At 48.3% G+C, this 17,839-nt stretch overlaps 1 protein-coding gene across 2 annotated transcripts in view; it reads right to left on the reverse strand.

Moving 5' to 3' along the window:
• The window catches only part of LIFR (LIF receptor subunit alpha), a 78,546-nt gene extending 62,132 nt beyond the window's left edge, over nucleotides 1–16,414 (reverse strand). Inside the window, exons 1-2 of one of the 2 annotated variants that reach the window (XM_056112037.1) lie at nucleotides 10,023–10,044; nucleotides 9,322–9,401 (exon numbers count right to left, since the gene is read on the reverse strand). The gene's annotated coding sequence lies outside the window, so the exon portion shown is untranslated. Of the gene's footprint in view, nucleotides 1–9,321; nucleotides 9,402–10,022; nucleotides 10,045–16,284 lie in introns of those variants that run through there. The other variant, XM_056112036.1, reaches the window with a different exon arrangement.
• Nucleotides 16,415–17,839: the final 1,425 nt, after the last annotated feature.

Below are 17,839 nucleotides of genomic sequence, written 5' to 3' on the forward strand. Positions count from 1 at the left end.
CCCTACCCCACCCCAGCCCCGCCGATTCACACATGAGACTTTTTAAGGATGAAATAAGAACATCCCCCCCCCCTTTAAATTGATGAGTCATTCTTTTATAACTGCTATTATGTATTGGGTCAGAAATGCCTACAAACTACTTGACGAAAAAGAAAAAGTGCCAGGTATTTCTTCTGACCCTGCAGCAGCATAACAACATCTATGAACCCCAAGGGACACCGAGAGCCGAAGAAGTTTGGGAATCCGAGTCAGGATAACTCAGCCGCTGAGTTGCATCATCATGCTTTGCTCTTCCTTCTCCAAGCAGGCAATAATATTGACCTAGAACTACAGCCATGTTCTAAATGCAGATCTCTGGGCATACCACTAAATAGTTCCTCCCACCCCCGTACCCCCCAAGAAATCATTACTTCCTGTTCTGGGATGCAAGGAGATTATTTCTGTCCATTAGAATTTGTTTCCCCCTGCCATTTCTGAAAATATTTTTACATAGTCACCTGTTTTTGTTTTTTTTTTGGGGGGGAGGGACTTTGTGGAGAACTGAATTTATTTATTTATTTGTAAACCATAGCACTGTAGCACTGTCTTCCTGTTGTTCATCGATTTGCTCGAGTGGGACCAGTACCATCTCCATTGTGAGACTTGTTTCTGTATTTAGCATATCGAATACATCATGGGTAGCTTGCCTGGCTTCGCCATGCAGGTGAGATATTCTTGGTAGCTTGCTGGGCTCTCCAAGAGGGGCAGAGGAATCGAACTCAGGTCGGCCTATCCAGCTGCATGCAAGGCAAATGCCCTACCCGCTGTACTATCACTTGGCAAGAGCAATATCACTTGGCTAGAGCAATAGCACAGTGGGTAGGGCATTCGCCTTGCATGCAGCCGGGTCGGCCAACCCGAGTTCAATTCCTCTGCCCCTCTTGGAGAGCCTGGCAAGCTACAAGAGTAATTTGCTCGCACGGCAAAGCCTGGTAAGCTATCCATGACATATTCGATATGCCTAACACAGTAACAAATCTCACAATGGAGACATTACTAAGCCTGCTCGAGCAAACTGATGAAAAATGGAAGGACAGTGCTACAGTGACAGTGCATTTATTTATTTATTTATTCATTCATTTAGTTTTCTGGGTCACACCCAGCGATGCTCAGAGTTACTCCTGGCTCTACACTCAGGAGTTACTCCTGGCGATGCCTGGGGGACCATATGGGATCCCAGGGATTGAACATGGGTCAGCCACGTGCGTGCAAGGCAAATGCCCTACCCACTGTACTACCACTCAGGCCTGGAACTGAATTTCTTTCTGTGTTGGTTTTGCTAAGAGCCTATTCCTGTTCATTGCAGCAACACATCAAACAGAAGTTTGGTCACATCACTTGGGCTCGAGTGGTGTTTAGAATCCTTCTAAGGCTCCCAAGTGCAGCCAGTCTGAAAGGTGAAGCCCTGCAAGCTGTCCCTGTGGTCCCAGTCGTACCCCCGAACCCCCTGCCCTACACAGTACCACAGAGGGCTGCCTCCACCCTTCCACAGGCCCTCCCTCCCCCCACACACACCGAATCCTCTGGGGAGCCGGCCATCCATAGATACGGGACTCCACTGAAGAGTAACCCTGATTTCTCAGCTCTCACCTCAGCTAGGCTGTCCCGGTAACTGGCAGGCAAGACCCTCACTACATGCTAATTAATGTCCATCAGACAAGCACACCAGCTGTTTCTTTCCGTTATGAAGGTGAAATCCCCTATTATTCAGGAAACAACCTGAAGAACATCCCTGGCTGTTCAAAAACGTACCAAGATCTCCTTACTGTGCAAGCAAGCCTGATATAAGCTCTCCTTCTTAGAGAATCAATGACAATTCATTTCCCAGAACCTGCTTCCCCGCACCCTCAGCAATACTCAGGAAGATCTTTTTATTCATTTTTAAAAATCTCTTCCAATTGTTAGGCCACAAATGGCAATTTCTTAATTATTTAGTCAAAAACCTTTTTATATGTCCACTGATAATTTTGATGCCTTATTATAGTTTTTCTATTAAATTTTATTAAATTTCTATTAATTTATTAAATTTTTCTATTTCATTCTACTAAAATTTTTCCTGATTAGACATTAACCTTTTCCTTACTGCTTGACAATAAAGAAATATAATGTGCATATTTAACTGTTATAAACGATGTAACTATATTTCATTTACTTTCTTACTTGCCCCGTGAGGTCTATTTGACATTTACAGTTAAGTCAGGTTTCTCACTTTTCCCCCCCCTCTGGTTTCAGACCATGAACTTCTTCTCATGCCAACACTATGTATATAATCACCCCTACAGTCTCCAAGTGCATTTTAGGCTTTGAAGATTTCAAGCTTTAAGCCACAAGAAGTTGAGGCTGGTGCTGAATTGAGTCAGGGGTTCAGTTTCCCCGCGTTCCTCCCTCTGGTGAACACCTTTGGTCCAACAATCCATTAGCTGACTCTCCAATGACCTGGGTAGCACTAGGGTATCATGCCTTCCCAAGCTCCGTGCGGGGGCTCCTTGAGCCACCCTGCCCCATGACCTCGCAATTCCTCATCAAACTGCATCATCTGCTCCCGGGCAGTTCCCCCGCCCCTCCTTAGGAAAGGATGCTCATTCCGTCTTTCCAGGGTCCACTTTACACCATCCACAGCCTACAGATCACCCACCTGCCGAAGTCTTCACTATCTATGCCAAGGCATCAAATGAGGCCCTCCAAAAATGAAGAGATATGCTGACAATTTTACAAGGACATATGATGCCTCCAAACTGCCACCTGTTTCCAAATGAAACCCCAGTTTCTCCTCCAAATTGCTTCTCTGGTGCCGCCACCTCTTCTGGACCACCCAGGGGGGGAGTCAACCCTGGACGACGACACCTACCCTTACCCCTCGCCCAACCAGACCCTTCATCTACTCAGCCGCTTTATCTCTGAAGCACACCTTGATTCTTACTTTCCACTCTGCTCTGCCATCCATCGCTCTGGTGCTGGCCAACTCCAGCCTCTCCAGCAAATGCAATTTAGATCACTACTTAATTCGTCTCCTGGTCTCCAGCAAGGGCCCTCCGCAATCCATCTTTCACAGGAGAGCCTGAGACTCCTGGCTCCAGCCAGCACCTCCATCCCGAGCCCTCACCATCATCGTCGCTCAGTGCCAGACCCAACATCCAGAGACTGTCCAGACAGCAGCTTCCACGGCCCGAACCCAAAGTCGCATCTGCTCCCCCCACCTGGCCCTGCTTTTCTACCCTTATCTACTTCGCTCTGACATGGGGCATCTGTGCCTCTTTGCTCTCCCACTTGCTGTTCCATCCTGATACCCCGCTCTCTTGCCACTCTTCATTTCTCCTACATGTTAAGCATTTATCATCCCATACCAGGAATTATGTAATTATTCTTTCCCTCTCTGCCACTCTCCTTTCCCCATTAATCATAAGCTCCCTAAGAGGAGAGATTTGTCTGTATAACACTCTTGTATTTAAGATGGCTTTATGTGCATTGTGTGTTCAAGATGTATTTAGAATTAGCAAAATCTCCCCAGCAGAGTCTTTGTTGAAAACGTAAAATATTTTCAGGATACCCAATGGTTTGTTTACATTCTGAAAAGAAGGCAGCTTTACAATGCACTTCTTTGCTATAGATTAATAATTAAAAAGACACTATTTTTTTAAAAAAGCTAGAGGATTTTAAATATATAAGGGCAGAAATCACCCTTAAAGTCCTCACTAAATTCCAAGATGAAGTAGGCAATTGTATTGTGTAGTAGAAATGCTGGTTCATGATCTGCCATGAAAAGATAAGACTCAGAAAAATGATTTTTTTTTCAGGTATCAGGCTGTATTGGGGGACGGGGGAGGGGTACAATCAGTGGTGCTCAGGGGTCACTCCCGGCTCTCACTCAGGAATTACTCGTGGTGGTGCTTGGGAAACCCTATGGGATGCTGGGGATCAAACCTGGGTTGGTCACGTACTGGGCAAATAAATACCCTACCCTCTGTACTATCACTCTGACCCACCTCGTTTTCTAGTTATTTTTTAGTAGGAAAGCACAGTTTCATGTTTTTCAAATGCGGGACCAGAATTAATCTCCCAAACATCCCTATGAAGTAGGTGACATCATGCCACACACCCTACCCTGCTTTGTTACCAGAAGGCGAGAGGAGAGGAGTGGTCTCTGGCACATCCCGCTGGCCAGGGACAAATTTGAATTCAGGCCTGACTGCAAATGCCGTCTCTGGACAATTACACAAAGCAGTGTTTCTCAATCTGTGAGTCCCTGAGATATTCCAAGGGGGGCTCAGGTAAAATCCTATAAATGGGGAGGGGGGGGCTGTGGCATAGCATGAGATTAGTGAGCCACCTGGTAAGGGAACAGGCAGAGGAGGGACAAGTCAAAGGGAACCACAGCCACAGAGGTCGAGAAAACACTGCATGAAACGTAAAAGACAATGAAATGGAAAACTTGCACCCATATCACAGAGTTCGGTACAAGACGTCAAACCAGTCTCGCAGCATCTTCCGCCTTGGCTCTAAACTCACAGTCATGACGTTGTAGCATGGGGCAGACCTTCCTGCCACCTGTCACACAACAAGGGAACGACAATTGCTTTCTTCTGAAGGTATCTTGCCTTCTCACCCAAATGGAGGAAGTCTTGGAATGTGATCAGCATCACACCCCCTCCCCTGCTCCCCCACACTCCATTCCCCACCCCCACCCTCATGTTGGGGGGAATGCATCCTGTTTCAGCAAGTGTTTCCAATGGTCACTTCCTGACCAAGTCAGGCTGTCTAGGTTCAAGGAATGAAACAGCAAGGAGCTACCACCTGCTTGTTCTCCTTCCAATTCGAAATGCACTTTTCACTGGTCTGTCTCCACTGAGCAGGTGCAAACTCAAACACACTCCCCAGGCTAGAAAAGTGAAGGGGGCACCTCAGAGGCCGGGGTGGGCAGCACCCACCACCTCCTTCCTCTCTCCCCGAGTCTGCTGGGAATGCGGGGCTGGCATACTCAGAGACCTTCCCCATTTTCAAAAAGAGAGAAATACAAGGTTTTGTTTTGCTGCGCTTTTGAAAATGTGAAGTCTCCTTATTTTTAAACACTGGCAACTAATTCCAGTTTAAAAAAAACAAAAAACCAACAAGATGTAGGCCAAACCAAACACATTCACAGGCCAAATCCAGTTCTGAGGGCGCCAGTTAACAACCTGTTTCAAATGTATTGGCATTAAAAAATTCTTGTCTTGTTGAAATAATCCTAAAATATCAACCGTCTGAAGTCTTATATTTCAGTGCACAGATATTTACCAAAATGTGCCTGAATGTTTTTTTAACATTCCTTGGGGTCAGAATCAGAAAGTTCTCTTTTTCTAATCGGAGAGCCCGGCAAGCTACCGAGAGTATTCGATATGCCAGACACAGTAACAACCAAGTCTCCAATGGAGACGTTACTGGGCCCGCTCGAGCAAATCGACGATCAACGGGAGGGCCTTTACCTTTTACCTTTACCTTTTTCTAAAAACTCAAATTCCCCCTAGCCCTTCTGCTATTAGTTAATCCCAGGTCTCAAAATCCTAAACAGCATTTTGGAATAAGGAAAGTTTTCTCAGCCCCCCGCACCTCTCCCCTCCGAAATCAAATAAAAACATGGACATTCCAGTTTCCGACTGTGGTCTACAACATACTCTAAGGAGTTGGTGGAAACGCAGCTCCTTTCCTTATGTGGCTTGTTCTACACGAGAGATGAAAACGTGAAGAACCCGAACATGGCAAAATCTATTTCAGAAAGAGGCAGTCAGTGAGGAAAGCAGAATCAACAAAGCAGAGACCTGAAGCATGTTACTGGCCCTGCATAAGCATGCAGGACCTGTGAGAGGTACCTCAGGCCGATGTACAGCCATCCACCCTTCCTCCTGACTTCTTGTGGCAGCTACAAAATGAGGAGAAGTGCCAGAAACAGGCCAGGACGTCCTGATTTGAACACTATCCTTCCGAATGCTTGAGAGATATTTATGAGCAAGATGGGAGAAGACAGCTCAGAGAAAGAGTAGAAGAAGTTCTTTTGCCGGGATCAACCTTATCCAACAGGTGCTATGGAATCAAAGGATGGCATCTACCTGGACAAGGATTACAGACAGGTGCACCAGAGTTTTGCTTTACTTGATATTTTCTTTGATAACCTGGAAGATTCCTATGTTAGGAATTATATCCATCCAATTTGTGGATGGGAGAAAAATGGGAAAATGGTGAATACACTGTAGATAATAAAGATTCTAGTAAGCCAATGCAATAAACTTATCCTGCAAGATAAATCTGTCACTGATACTGGTAGAGTCCAACATAAAATGACTTATAAAGATGGCAACGTTCAGAAGATGAACAAATAATGGTTAAAGAAGATACGAGTTGGCAGTGATCCGTGAGGAAAACATAGACTGTGTAGTGAAATGGGCCAGTAATGTCTCAAAACTGCCAAAATAATTAGAAAAGGGATGACAACGTTGTGCTCACTATCTCAATGTCTAAGCACCATCCTTGGGTGCTACTGCAATCCGAATACTCACCCATTCTCTGTCTGAAATACTGGGATATATATAATGCAATTTGAAGGCATTATTAATACAGAACATTTGTTGTTTCTTTTGCTGTTGGTAAAATTATTATAAATACTTGCTTCCATACGGCAGAGCCTGGCAAGCTCCCCGTGGCGTAACTGATATGCCAAAACCAGTAACAAGAAGTCTCATGATGGAGACATTGTTGGTGCCCACTCAAACAAACAGATGAACAACGGGAGGACAGTGCTACAGTGCTAAATGCTTCAATATAAATCTTACTCCAACTATTCATGCTTACCCCATGTCTCTGGGAGAGTACCCAATTCCCTATTTTATTAACCCTTTCATTTTCCCAAGATATAACTGACAAATGAAACTGGATGCGCATACTTGACAGTGCTAAGAGTTACCCCATGCATTCTGCTGGGGGCTATTCCCAGTGCTACTCAGGGGCCCATATGGTGCCAGCCATTGAACCCAGGGCTCCATGTGCATGGCAGAGCAATGGACCTTTCAGTTATCTCCTCAGCCCTAAAACTATATAAAGTGTGATGACTCGATACCTTGTCTACTTTAGGAAATCATCAGCACACTCAAGTTAGTTGAGTTACCTGCAAATACTCTGATCTTGAACATTTAAAACATACTCAAATTCAGAAGCCCTGGGGACATTCATTGTATACCCTGCAGGATTCCCAGGACTGTGGGTAAAAGCTATCGCCCCACGGACAGGAAGATATTCCCCAGGGTTGTCTCCTGGGTCCCATCCTTCTCTATCAGATTGCCCCCCTCCCCCCGACAAGTCCCTGTGGCCTTCTCCCAGTGATGCCCACGCTGTCTACCTGCAGCCGAATGAGGAGAGAGAAGCATTCCTTATGTTATTCCCGATTAACAGAGTGCGGACACACAAGGCAGATCAGCACCCCCCTACACCCTGAGTGCCTCGGTGCCTCCACACACCCGAGCGCTGGATCCCAGCCCCTACGGCTCACAGAACACACCGAGTTCAGGGCTCACTGATCTGATCGCTGGTAAGTGACCCAGAAAGTTCCAAACCGCAGTCACTGCCATTTTACTGAAGCAGGTATTTGGGAAAGGCGAGCTGGCTGAAGGCGCCCTCTGGTCAAGCCTAACTCAGGGCTGCGCGCCAGCACAAGCCTGGCTGCTCTGCATCTGCCAGGGCACGTTCGGGACATGCCACCAAGGAAGAAAGTGTTTCTTTGAAAAAAGTCACCCTTTAATTTAAACAACAACAACAAAAAAGCCGAATGGGGGGGGCAGGGCAGGGAGAGTAAAGAGGGCCACAAACAGCCATGGTGCAGACGGAAAGACAGGAGATGAAAAGAATGAACTGTGGACTCTGCCGGTGGCGTCAGCCTGAGACAGGACCTGACCTCCCTTGCGTTCTACACAGCAAACAGAAGCCATGTTTGGTGGTAGAGGGACCCTCAGGCGTGGGGCGGTGACACCTGGGCTCCGAGACACACACTGCGGCCCCCTCTGAGCCACGGCCCATCAGATCCTGACCCTCACGAACTTGTCACACAGGCTACTGCAGACCAGAGAATGGGAAAGAACCGTTTCTTTCAAAATACCATCCTCAATGCAAAACAGAATCCGCTGCAGTTTTCCAGTGAGCATAAGGAAATTGTCTCCCTGACAAGTAATACAGTATTTTGTCAGAAAGTCCTGAAATGCTCTTAACCACAGGTCAATGTTAACTAACGAATTCTTTCTGCTTAAAAATCCTTTGTTCATAGGAATATAACATTGGCTGGAACCATCCTACTGGATTGGGGAGGTCAAGGTAACACTCAATAGTGTTTTGCAGAACAGGAGACACCCCCACCCCCACCCCTCCTTGGGGCTCTGGAACCATCCAGGGGTGTGCCAGTAACCTCAAGTGTGATTTGGGGGTGCTTCCTGTTCATTCACTTTAAGGCAGCTGATTTTCAGGAGGGTTCTAAGTATAAGGGGGCAATAGACCCAGGAAGCTTGAACACTACTGTTTTCCTTATATAGACAAGGAAACTGACGTTAGTTTGTCCATATTCAAACAAATAGTAAATGGGAAATGAAAATTTGAATCTATTCCTTTACCTGTTCTATATGTTAGAGACTCAGGGAAGCTCAAATATAAGCGTTCTCCCTCTTTCCCTCCCCTCCTCCACCCCCCCCACACACACCCGCCACAAACAGATCAGACGTACAGTTTTGCAATTTATTTTTGCAGTTTGCAAATTCTGGTTACCTCCCCACATCAACTAAATACTCCCCAGCCTCTCTGTTAATGAAGAGATGGTTTTCAATTACTTTTACCTACAACAATTTGTGCAATCACTCTTCCTACCATTGAGCATTTAAGTTATTTCTAGTTTAGAACTGTCATAAACAAAGCTGCCGAAATCGTACTTGCCAAATGTGAGGTAGTTTTTTTCAGCCTGTACTTTTTTTTGGAGATCACCACAGACTAGAGGTGAGTTTTTCCGCAATTTAGGGTGCACCCCAAAATTCTGAGACACCCCAAGTACTCATCAAGCTCAAAAATCACTGTGGCAGCAACTGCTATCAGGAAGAAGGTGTCCACAGGAACGGCTCTGGTTAGAGCCGTGGGCAGAGCCTGGGCCTGAGCATGAGCCTGACTCTTCCCTAAGTTCAAATTTCTCCTGGTGGAAATGCCTGACTAACGGACATTTTTGAGGCTTTCGATGAGTAACATAAAATTGCCCTCCTGGAAAGTCAGAACAATCACAATACCCACCAGCAGCACTTGAAAGTGACAATTCCCAAGATGGTCCAGTCAGCCCGACTTGCTTAAAGCAATCAAATCCCTGTTTGACCCTAACTTTTAAAACAGTGAAATTACTGATGAAACATATGAAAAAACCATTCAAACAATGACCCCTCACTCCATGTTGTTTTTTTTTAATCTCTCAAAGAATATAGGATTTCAAATACAACACATAAATCTCTTAATGATGCTAGATCCCAAGAGAGTAAATTTTACAGCATGACTATTGGAAAATCCAGTGAAAGCAAGTTCCCCAAGACAGGGCTGATGTGGTGAAATACCTCATCCTTGCTGGCCATCTGGCTTCCTAGTCTGGGTCTCAAGAGCAGTCTACTCCACCACCTCTCAACAAACTCATGAAATCATATATGCTTTCAAAATGTACAAGTGCTATCTTATAGCTGATGTGGCAATCTTAAGTTCTCGAAATTCTTTTAGCTAGCTAATCAACAAAGATCTGAACATCCACAATGGTCTGGGCACCATTCTAGACTGGGCACAAGGTGGTGAACCCCAAGGGGATTCTGCCTTCAAGGAGAACCAGATGCGAGTTCCAAATTCGGCAGCGAAGTTACCAATGGTAAAATGTGCAGTTAGCTGGGCCTTGGGGGTTGCGGGGGGGAATGCGGTAGGGGGAGCTTCTCCATATCTCTGCATCTTGGTTTCCTCACCAGTGAAGTAAAGAAGTCAGCCAGACGGTCTGTGGCCAGTTCGTTTCGGCTCTCAAGCTCTTTGGTTTTGTTCAAAAGTTCCTAGTTACTCAGATGTGAGCCTAGTTTTTGCATTCTGCATGTTAAGCCCTGTACAGTTCTCCGAACATGTTCCATCCTTAAAACAATTTTACATACATAGTAAAACTCTTGATGTCTCAGATACCTTTAAGGAATAACCACAAAACGAAGGTTCCAGTTAGCCAAAGGCTTTTGTCCCCAATGTTACCATTTTTTGAAGACATTTCTAAAATTCTAAAATGCTGTTCCCTCCCTCCTTCCTTTCTGCCTTCCATTCCCTTCCTTTCCCCTTCCTTCCTTTTTTGCTTCCTTCCTTCCTTCCTGGGAGATTAAGCCCAGGCACTCACACCTGCCAGGCGTGCAAAAGCCCACTTGAACCTCATTCCCAGTGCCTGCCCCTTTCCTCGTGTGCTGTTCTATAAATACTAAGGCAAGAACTATGTACCTCATGCCTGCAGTGCCTCAACGTGGTGGTGGGTCACCAAGCCTGTAGGTAAAAACAGTCAGCATCCCAGCTCTCCAGTGGCACATGGGGTCCCTCAGCCTGCAGCACTGAAGCTCCAGGGCTTGACTCTCTTCTGCTTATCCACATCCCAAAGAAGCACAAGTAATTCCATCTGAAAAATATCTACAGCTCACTGCCCCCTCCAGCATTCTGAATACAAGGAATGAAAAAGGCTCTACTTCCACCCTGCTTGTTCTTTCCCACCTTCACACCCAATGATTGTTCTTACCACCATGATTTCACCCACATTCCCAATCTAGAATCTGTGTGGAGACCCTGTTCTGGTTCTGGCAGCGTTAGAGAAAGACAAACCAGGGGGGTCTCAGCAGCCGAAGTTTGACACACTCTTGGGAAGAGTCGCACACGCTCAGGAATACTGCCTCCTTGTGGTCTCTCAGGATACTACCATTAAGTAATACAGGCAAAGTCTCATTTGGAATAGGCGCCTTTGGAACTCCATCTCTTCTGTCTGCAGGCTGGAGTAATGGGTAGAACCAAGATTTCTCTCACAATACGTGTGTAAACTTATCTGAAAAAAAACTCATACACTAGGATATTTTCCCTCAGTTTCCAACATGAAGCATTAACACAGGATCTGATCTAGCTCAGGAGAGCTACATCTGCAGCAGTGACTAGTAGGAGCATGTGCAGGGGGTGTGTGTGGCTACAGTGGCAACAATACCTTGCATACTGACTAACCCCGTTTCAATGCCTGCCACTGCATAAAGCCCCACTCCAACCCCACCGGGGGTGATCCCTGAACAAAGAGCCTGAAGTTTAAGTCCTGAGCACCTCTGGCTGGTGGCCCCCAAACAAACTAAAGAATATATACATTGTAACTTTTGAGGACATCAGACAAATTCTAAGTTCCTACATCTCTACACTTCATGAAAGTAGTAAAACAGAACAGAACAAATGGTACTTTAACCCAAGCAGCCAAGTCTCTTAAATATACCACAACCAGTTACATAGAGAACAGATGCTTACTTGCTTCTGCAGCCTGCCAGAGTAAGGACAGTGACAAAGGACAAAGGCAACTTTGCTCAGGACTCAGGAGTTCCTAACACCCTTTACAGAACATTTTTGCAGAACTCAGGAGAACAAGTTTGAAGATAAAGTTATCTTACATGGATTACCATTTAGTGGGCTTGCGTACCAAACCATTAAGAACAGGAAATCCAAAAAAGTTTACAACTCTCATGTCTTGGGACCAGATAGCACAGCAAGTAGGCCACTTGTCTTATAGCTGCCAGCCCAGGTTCAATTCCTGGCACCCCATATGGTCCCGGGAGCTCGACAGGAGTGATCCCTGAGCACAGAGCCAGGAGTGAGCTCTGAGCACCACCGCCAGATGGGCCCCCAAGCAAACAAACAAACCAAAATATAACCTGATGCCTCAAGATCACAGAACGCCTGATGCTGAACAGGCGCCCAAAAGTCACAGGCAAGACAAGATGACAGATCCCTATTAGATACCAATAACAATTGCTTGGCACCAGACTCACTTCCCAAGCTCTCAATTAATATAAAGGAACATATATTTAGAATGACAAACAGATCAGAAGTTGGGAAGAGGAAATGCCACAGTTCCTGATACTGCCTAGAATAGAACATGCCTCTGTTCTTTCCTGTGAGACTAACAGTACCTGCACAGAGCACATCTCTGCTCGCTGTGCTTAGTGTGTCCTCCGTCCAAAGGAACAAAAACATTCAGCACCCAGAAACAGGAATCTTTGGAAATTTTACGCTTAAGCAAATGACCGATCCAGAGAGAAACTTCTGATAAAATTACTCAGACATCCCTGTCCCGCCCTGGCCTGGAAAAGGAGGTTGGTTTTTAAGGCCTCCTACATTACCGTCGCAGACTGACACACAAGTGCACCCCAATTCCAGCAGTGATTTAGGAGGATGGGCAAGCTTTGCAGCAGATCGGGTCATGTCGGAGTCAGCACTATGACAGAAGGCTAAGGAGGGCCTGGGACGCAGCTCAATGGCAGAGTCCAGGGTTCAGCCTGTGTGAGGCTCTATGTTCTGTCCCCAGCACCTTAAGTCTCCAGATCAAGGATGCTGACCAAAACCAGGCACGACTGCACCTTAAACCCCCTAGCTAAGTCAGTCCTGGCCCACAGGGCCAGCGCCATCAGGGCTGCAGGCACAGCAAGAATAGAGCAGGCCTATGCCCGCCTGCCTGGACTTTCCAGCTGGAGGAAGGGAGCCCCGGGCCAGGATCTCTCCACCTGGGCAAACGTGCCTGGACACAGGCTAATGCGCGGGGCACTCAGCCCCCATCCTGCCCTCTCCCGCCCGCCACTCTGACCCCTGCCTCTCTCTCTCTCCAGCATCAGCTCACCCAGGCCGACTGCCGAGCCCTCCGTTCCCTGACACAGGCTTAGTTCCCGCCTGGAGGCCTCTGTGCTTGCTGTTGTCTCTGTCTGATCCTGTCTGTCTGCCTCCAGACCTTCTCCCCCATCGGCAGCAATCAGCTCATACCTCCATCCCACAGGGCCGTCGGGGGCTACTCAATTCAAAACAGCAGCTGCCACCCTGCCTCTCCTGGCAACTGCATCTGGTTCATTACTTCACCGGGACTCATCACTCTCTGAGATCATCTTCTTTACTGCTTTCTGTCCTTTTCACTCACTTAGATGAACACTCAATCTATCGGGGTCTGTTCTGCACACTGCTATAGTCTTATCCCCAACCCACCCCCAGGTACCTGGAATATAACTGCTGCTTGACAAATACTTCAGAACAAATACAGACAGCATTAGAAGTTTTGTGTCACCATGATAGGTACCAATAATAAAGGAATGAACACCATGCACGTAAAAGTATGTCTCATAGATTTAAAAACAAAAAGTCTTAAAAACACTCTCAAGGGGCTGGAACAATAGCACAGTGGGTAGGGCGTTTGCCTTGCATGCGGTCAACCGGGGTTCGATTCCCAGCATCCCATATGGTCCCCCAAGCACTGCCAGGAGTGATTCCTGAGTGCAGAGCCAGGAGTAACCCCTGAGCATTGGCTGGGTGTGACCCAAAAAGAAAAAAAAACACTCTCAAAAATAAGCATCATGGAAATATATAGTCCAACATCACAAACAGTCAAACAGCACCATGTCAGACTGCGTTCCTAGCAGCAAAATTACTTCTACAATTTATTCTGCTGTAAGAGCACTCTAAGACCTCAACTTTTTAACTTCAAAACAACAACTATTTTCATTAAAAATTGCACCCCCTGGGAAATTATTAATGACCTCCTTCCCAAGTGGAGCAACATTAAAACCAGAGGTGCTGCTGATGTGCATTTTAGTGTACAATGGCATGAAATACACACTGCACCTATCTTTGAGCCACGGTATGAGACTTTCACCTTATTCAAAAACATTTAAATTGTTAAGCATTTTTCCTTACAGGTAGCTCTTTAAATTTTACATCCAGTGCTTTTCTTTCTTTTGCTGAAACAAAAAGCAAAGATGTCAAACAAGAAATTCTCTATGACATTAGTGACTGGCCATTTTGGCTCACGTTTCACCATAACGATACCCAAGCTTATATGGATGGCTCTGAAATTATAGCAAAGCAAAAGCTTTTTTTTTTTTTTTTTGGACAGAGAGAAGGGACATATATTTCCTGGAGCCTGATGCAAACAGAAGCTACTATTGCACTGCATTTCCAGAAGTAGTGAAACCCACTCCAACCCTCCGCCCCCAAACGAGAGCTTTTCACTATTCTGCATCAAAAGATAAGCAATTACCTATATATACCTCAATAAAGAGGTTAAATAAATTATGGTTCTCCGTTAATGGAATACTCAGCAGCTGTCAGAGAGCGAGACGGCTCTCTGAGGTCCTGATGGAGAGACTGCCAAGAATCAGCCCTGGACACAGAGGGCCAAAGAGCTGGTGCAGAACTGAGTACAGGATGTGTCCTCACTTGTGCACAGACAAATAAAAAGAACACAAACAAAATGTTGCTGCTAACACAGGGAGCTGGTAACCGTTTCCTGCAGAGGAGAACCGGCTATTGGGCAGAAGAGAGAGAGGCTCCTCTGCACTTTTATGCTGAATCTTCTCCAGGAGCAGAGACTGCCCAACCCAGGAATTAATTTGATCCATTCGAACACCAGAACAGCCCCCTATCACCAAAATGATATTCAGGGATCAGCATCAAGACACAAAAGCTTAAAGACAAAAAAAATCACCGAAGTTGGTTCCATGAGCACAGTTCCCGATCCTTATTTCCCGAAGAGAATCCAAGTCTCCGCTAATTAAAGAGCCGGCTTGTGATCTCACCTATTACAAAGCAAATACGCCTCCATTCAGTCCTTGGAAGGGAAACTGCTGCCCAGTTCACCTTGAAAACATGGCTCATTTTTAAATCGTGCCTGCATCTGTCTACCTCACCAAGCCTCTGAATCAAACAGTTTCCCCAGGCTATAAGAGAAAGTCCATATAAGAAGTAAGAGGACAGTCGGCTCCCTTAAAGGAGCACTCTCTATACGTAAGTTACCTCTACTGGGGAGAAGGCATGCTTCAACAAGGAATTCTTTGATATTAATACAACAGTATTTCAGTTGTACAGCAAAATGATCATCGAAGGAGGTGGTGGGCAAGCATCCTTTGTACTGAACACACACCTTAATCTTTCCATCTGCTGGGGAAGCCAGTTTGCTGTAAACTAAACTAAGAAACCTCCACGGACCTCTGACTAAATGATACTATGTGACACTCATCTGACTGCAGGGCAATTTTGAAATACAAATCTAAAACTGAAAACGAGCCAATCAGAAAGCAGACTTTGAACCTTTCAATCAGAAAGGGGGTATCTTAAAAGAACATATTAAAATGCAAATAAAAAAAGGGCATGCTCATACAAAACGCCTGTTACTGAGAGTACACATCGAGTATCAATATTTGACTGGATTAAACACACACATGCCCAACTGCAAATAAAGAGATCACACAGATTTCGAGAGCCACACACAAAGCTACTCAACTGCAAATACAACAAGAGCTCGTGTGTATTTCTGAAGATCAGGTCCAGAGTCACATTATTCCAGCCCAAACACAAATTCACATTTCAAATTTCTGTCGGTCAGAATCAAGACTCGAGCTCCGTCTTTCGGACCACAGACCAGAAGTGGCATTTTTCATGGGAGTCTCACTTGAATCTCCCAGACGGATGGTGGCTTAGATCTGTCTAGCGCCTTCGGAGAGAAGCACGGGCTGGAGGAGGGGTGTGTGTGTGTGGGGGGGGGGGGGGGGGGACGGTATGGTAGGGGGACACTCAGGTAAGTGGCCAACAACGCACCGTGAACCCACGAGGAGACCAGAACTACTACTTTAAAGCAAGATCTGAGACTCGAGATCACTTGGATCCAAAAAGGGGGTGGGAAAAAAAAATCCAAATCCCAACTGCTTCCCATCCCCCAGGTGGCCTCTGGTCGCAGAACTTCACTGCTCGGCGCCAGAAGTTCGAGGCCAGGGAGTCGGGCGCCCTCCCCGGGAAAGCCAGGACGGTCCCCGCAGGAATCCGGGGCGCACTCGAACCTGGGGCGCCCTCAGCCCGGTCCGTCCTCCCGGACCTCCTCCCCAACGCCCCCCACCCCCCGGGGAGCCGAGCTGTGCCCCGGGAACCGCGCGGGCCGCCGGACAGGACCGCGCGCGCCGCGCCGCGCCCACTCGCCCCGGCACTCACGGGCCGCCGCCGCGCCGCTATCTCGCCATCCCCCGCCGTGGCCTCGGCCGCCGGCGCCGCCGCCCGGGGGCTGCCCGGAGTCAGCAGTCGCCCCGGGGCTGGAGGCGAGCAGCAGCAGGAGGAGGAGGAGGAGGAGGAGGAGTGGGGGGGGCCCGGCACCAGCCGCCGCCGCCGCCGCCGCCGCCGTCTCGCCTCCGCTGTCCCAGCGCCGCGCTGCTCCCGGCGGCCACCGGCGAGGGGCGGCCCGCTGCCCTCGGCGAGCCCCGGGCACCGCTGCGGCCGCCAGAGCCGCCCCGAGGCAACGGTAACGGCGACGGTCACCGCCGCGCTGTCCTGTCGGGATTGCGGCGCGCGGGGGCGGCGCCTGCACGCTGCTCGGCTGGGGGCGCTGCGGCCCCGACCCCGCCCCCCGCCCCGCCCCGCCCCGCCGCCCTCGCCCCGCGCGCCCCCGCCGGAAGCGGCCCGCGCGCTCCCGCCGCCGCCACCTCCGCCTCCCCCCGCCCCCGTGGCCCCCGCCGCGCGCGTCCGCGCTCGCCTGCGGGGCCGCCCCCGGGAGTCGGGGGGCGACGCGGCGGCGCGCGGGCCCGGAGCGCCGGGGTGGCGCTTCCGCCGAGAGGCCGGGGCGGAGGCCAAGCTCGGAAGGTCACGGAGAGCCGCGGGAGAGCCTGCGGCCGGCGGGGGCCGCGCTGCGCGTTAGGCCGGCCGGGACCGCGGCTGCCGCGGGACGCGACCCGTGCGCCCTGCAGAGACAGTGCGGGGCTGAGAGGGGGAAACTAGGGGTCGCATTTTAGGTTGCTCTGGAAGCACACCAGGGAGCCCACTTCCCAGCCTTTCGGGCCGCGAGGTGTGCGCGCTTGGATTTGGGGGGGTTATCAAAATGCGCCCCTCCAACTCCCGCTTCCCAGTTGGGGTGCTGCAACCCCGGCCGCCCTCCTCTTTCCCGACCCGGGGCAGGAGTCGCTCAGCCCGATCAGGGCCCGCGGGGGCTCTCTGAGAATATCCTGGAGCCTTCTAGTCTTGCCTGCAAGGCGTGGTGGGCTTATTTGTGCTGAGAAAGAAACGGATCCCTTAATGGGGTGAGGATTTTTTTTTCCTTTCCTCAGCGCATTGTTCCCATTTCCGCAGTTTCACTTGGCCTCGATTTTCTTCCAGAGCAATGCACCAAATGAAATTAGCTGGAGAGGCTTTTGATGGCGCAGGAGCATGGGTTTGAAGATGTTTACACTCTACGCCGGACGCGTTTGATGATGTTCTCTTTGGCGCAATTAATTTTGCAAAGTTCAGAATTGTGCCAGATAAAGTCCCTGGCACGCAGAGACACAGGGCTTTGCAGACACACCTTCCATGGGAAGCGGGCTTGTTTGTTTCATTTGTGATTTATCTGATGCACCAGCACCAGGGGAGACGTGGTTTTTAGAGATCTTTGGGTGAAATTCCAAACCAGTTTCTAAATGGGCAAAATGAAGCAAGTTTTCTGAAACCGTTCCCGCTCATAATGCTATTTAAATTAGCAACAAAACACGAGCATCTACAATGACTGGAAAGTAGGCATCCT

The sequence above is a fragment of the Sorex fumeus genome, unplaced genomic scaffold (genome assembly GCF_029834395.1).
Source record: "Sorex fumeus unplaced genomic scaffold, SorFum_2.1 ptg000015l, whole genome shotgun sequence".
Taxonomy (NCBI): Eukaryota; Metazoa; Chordata; class Mammalia; order Eulipotyphla; family Soricidae; genus Sorex; species Sorex fumeus.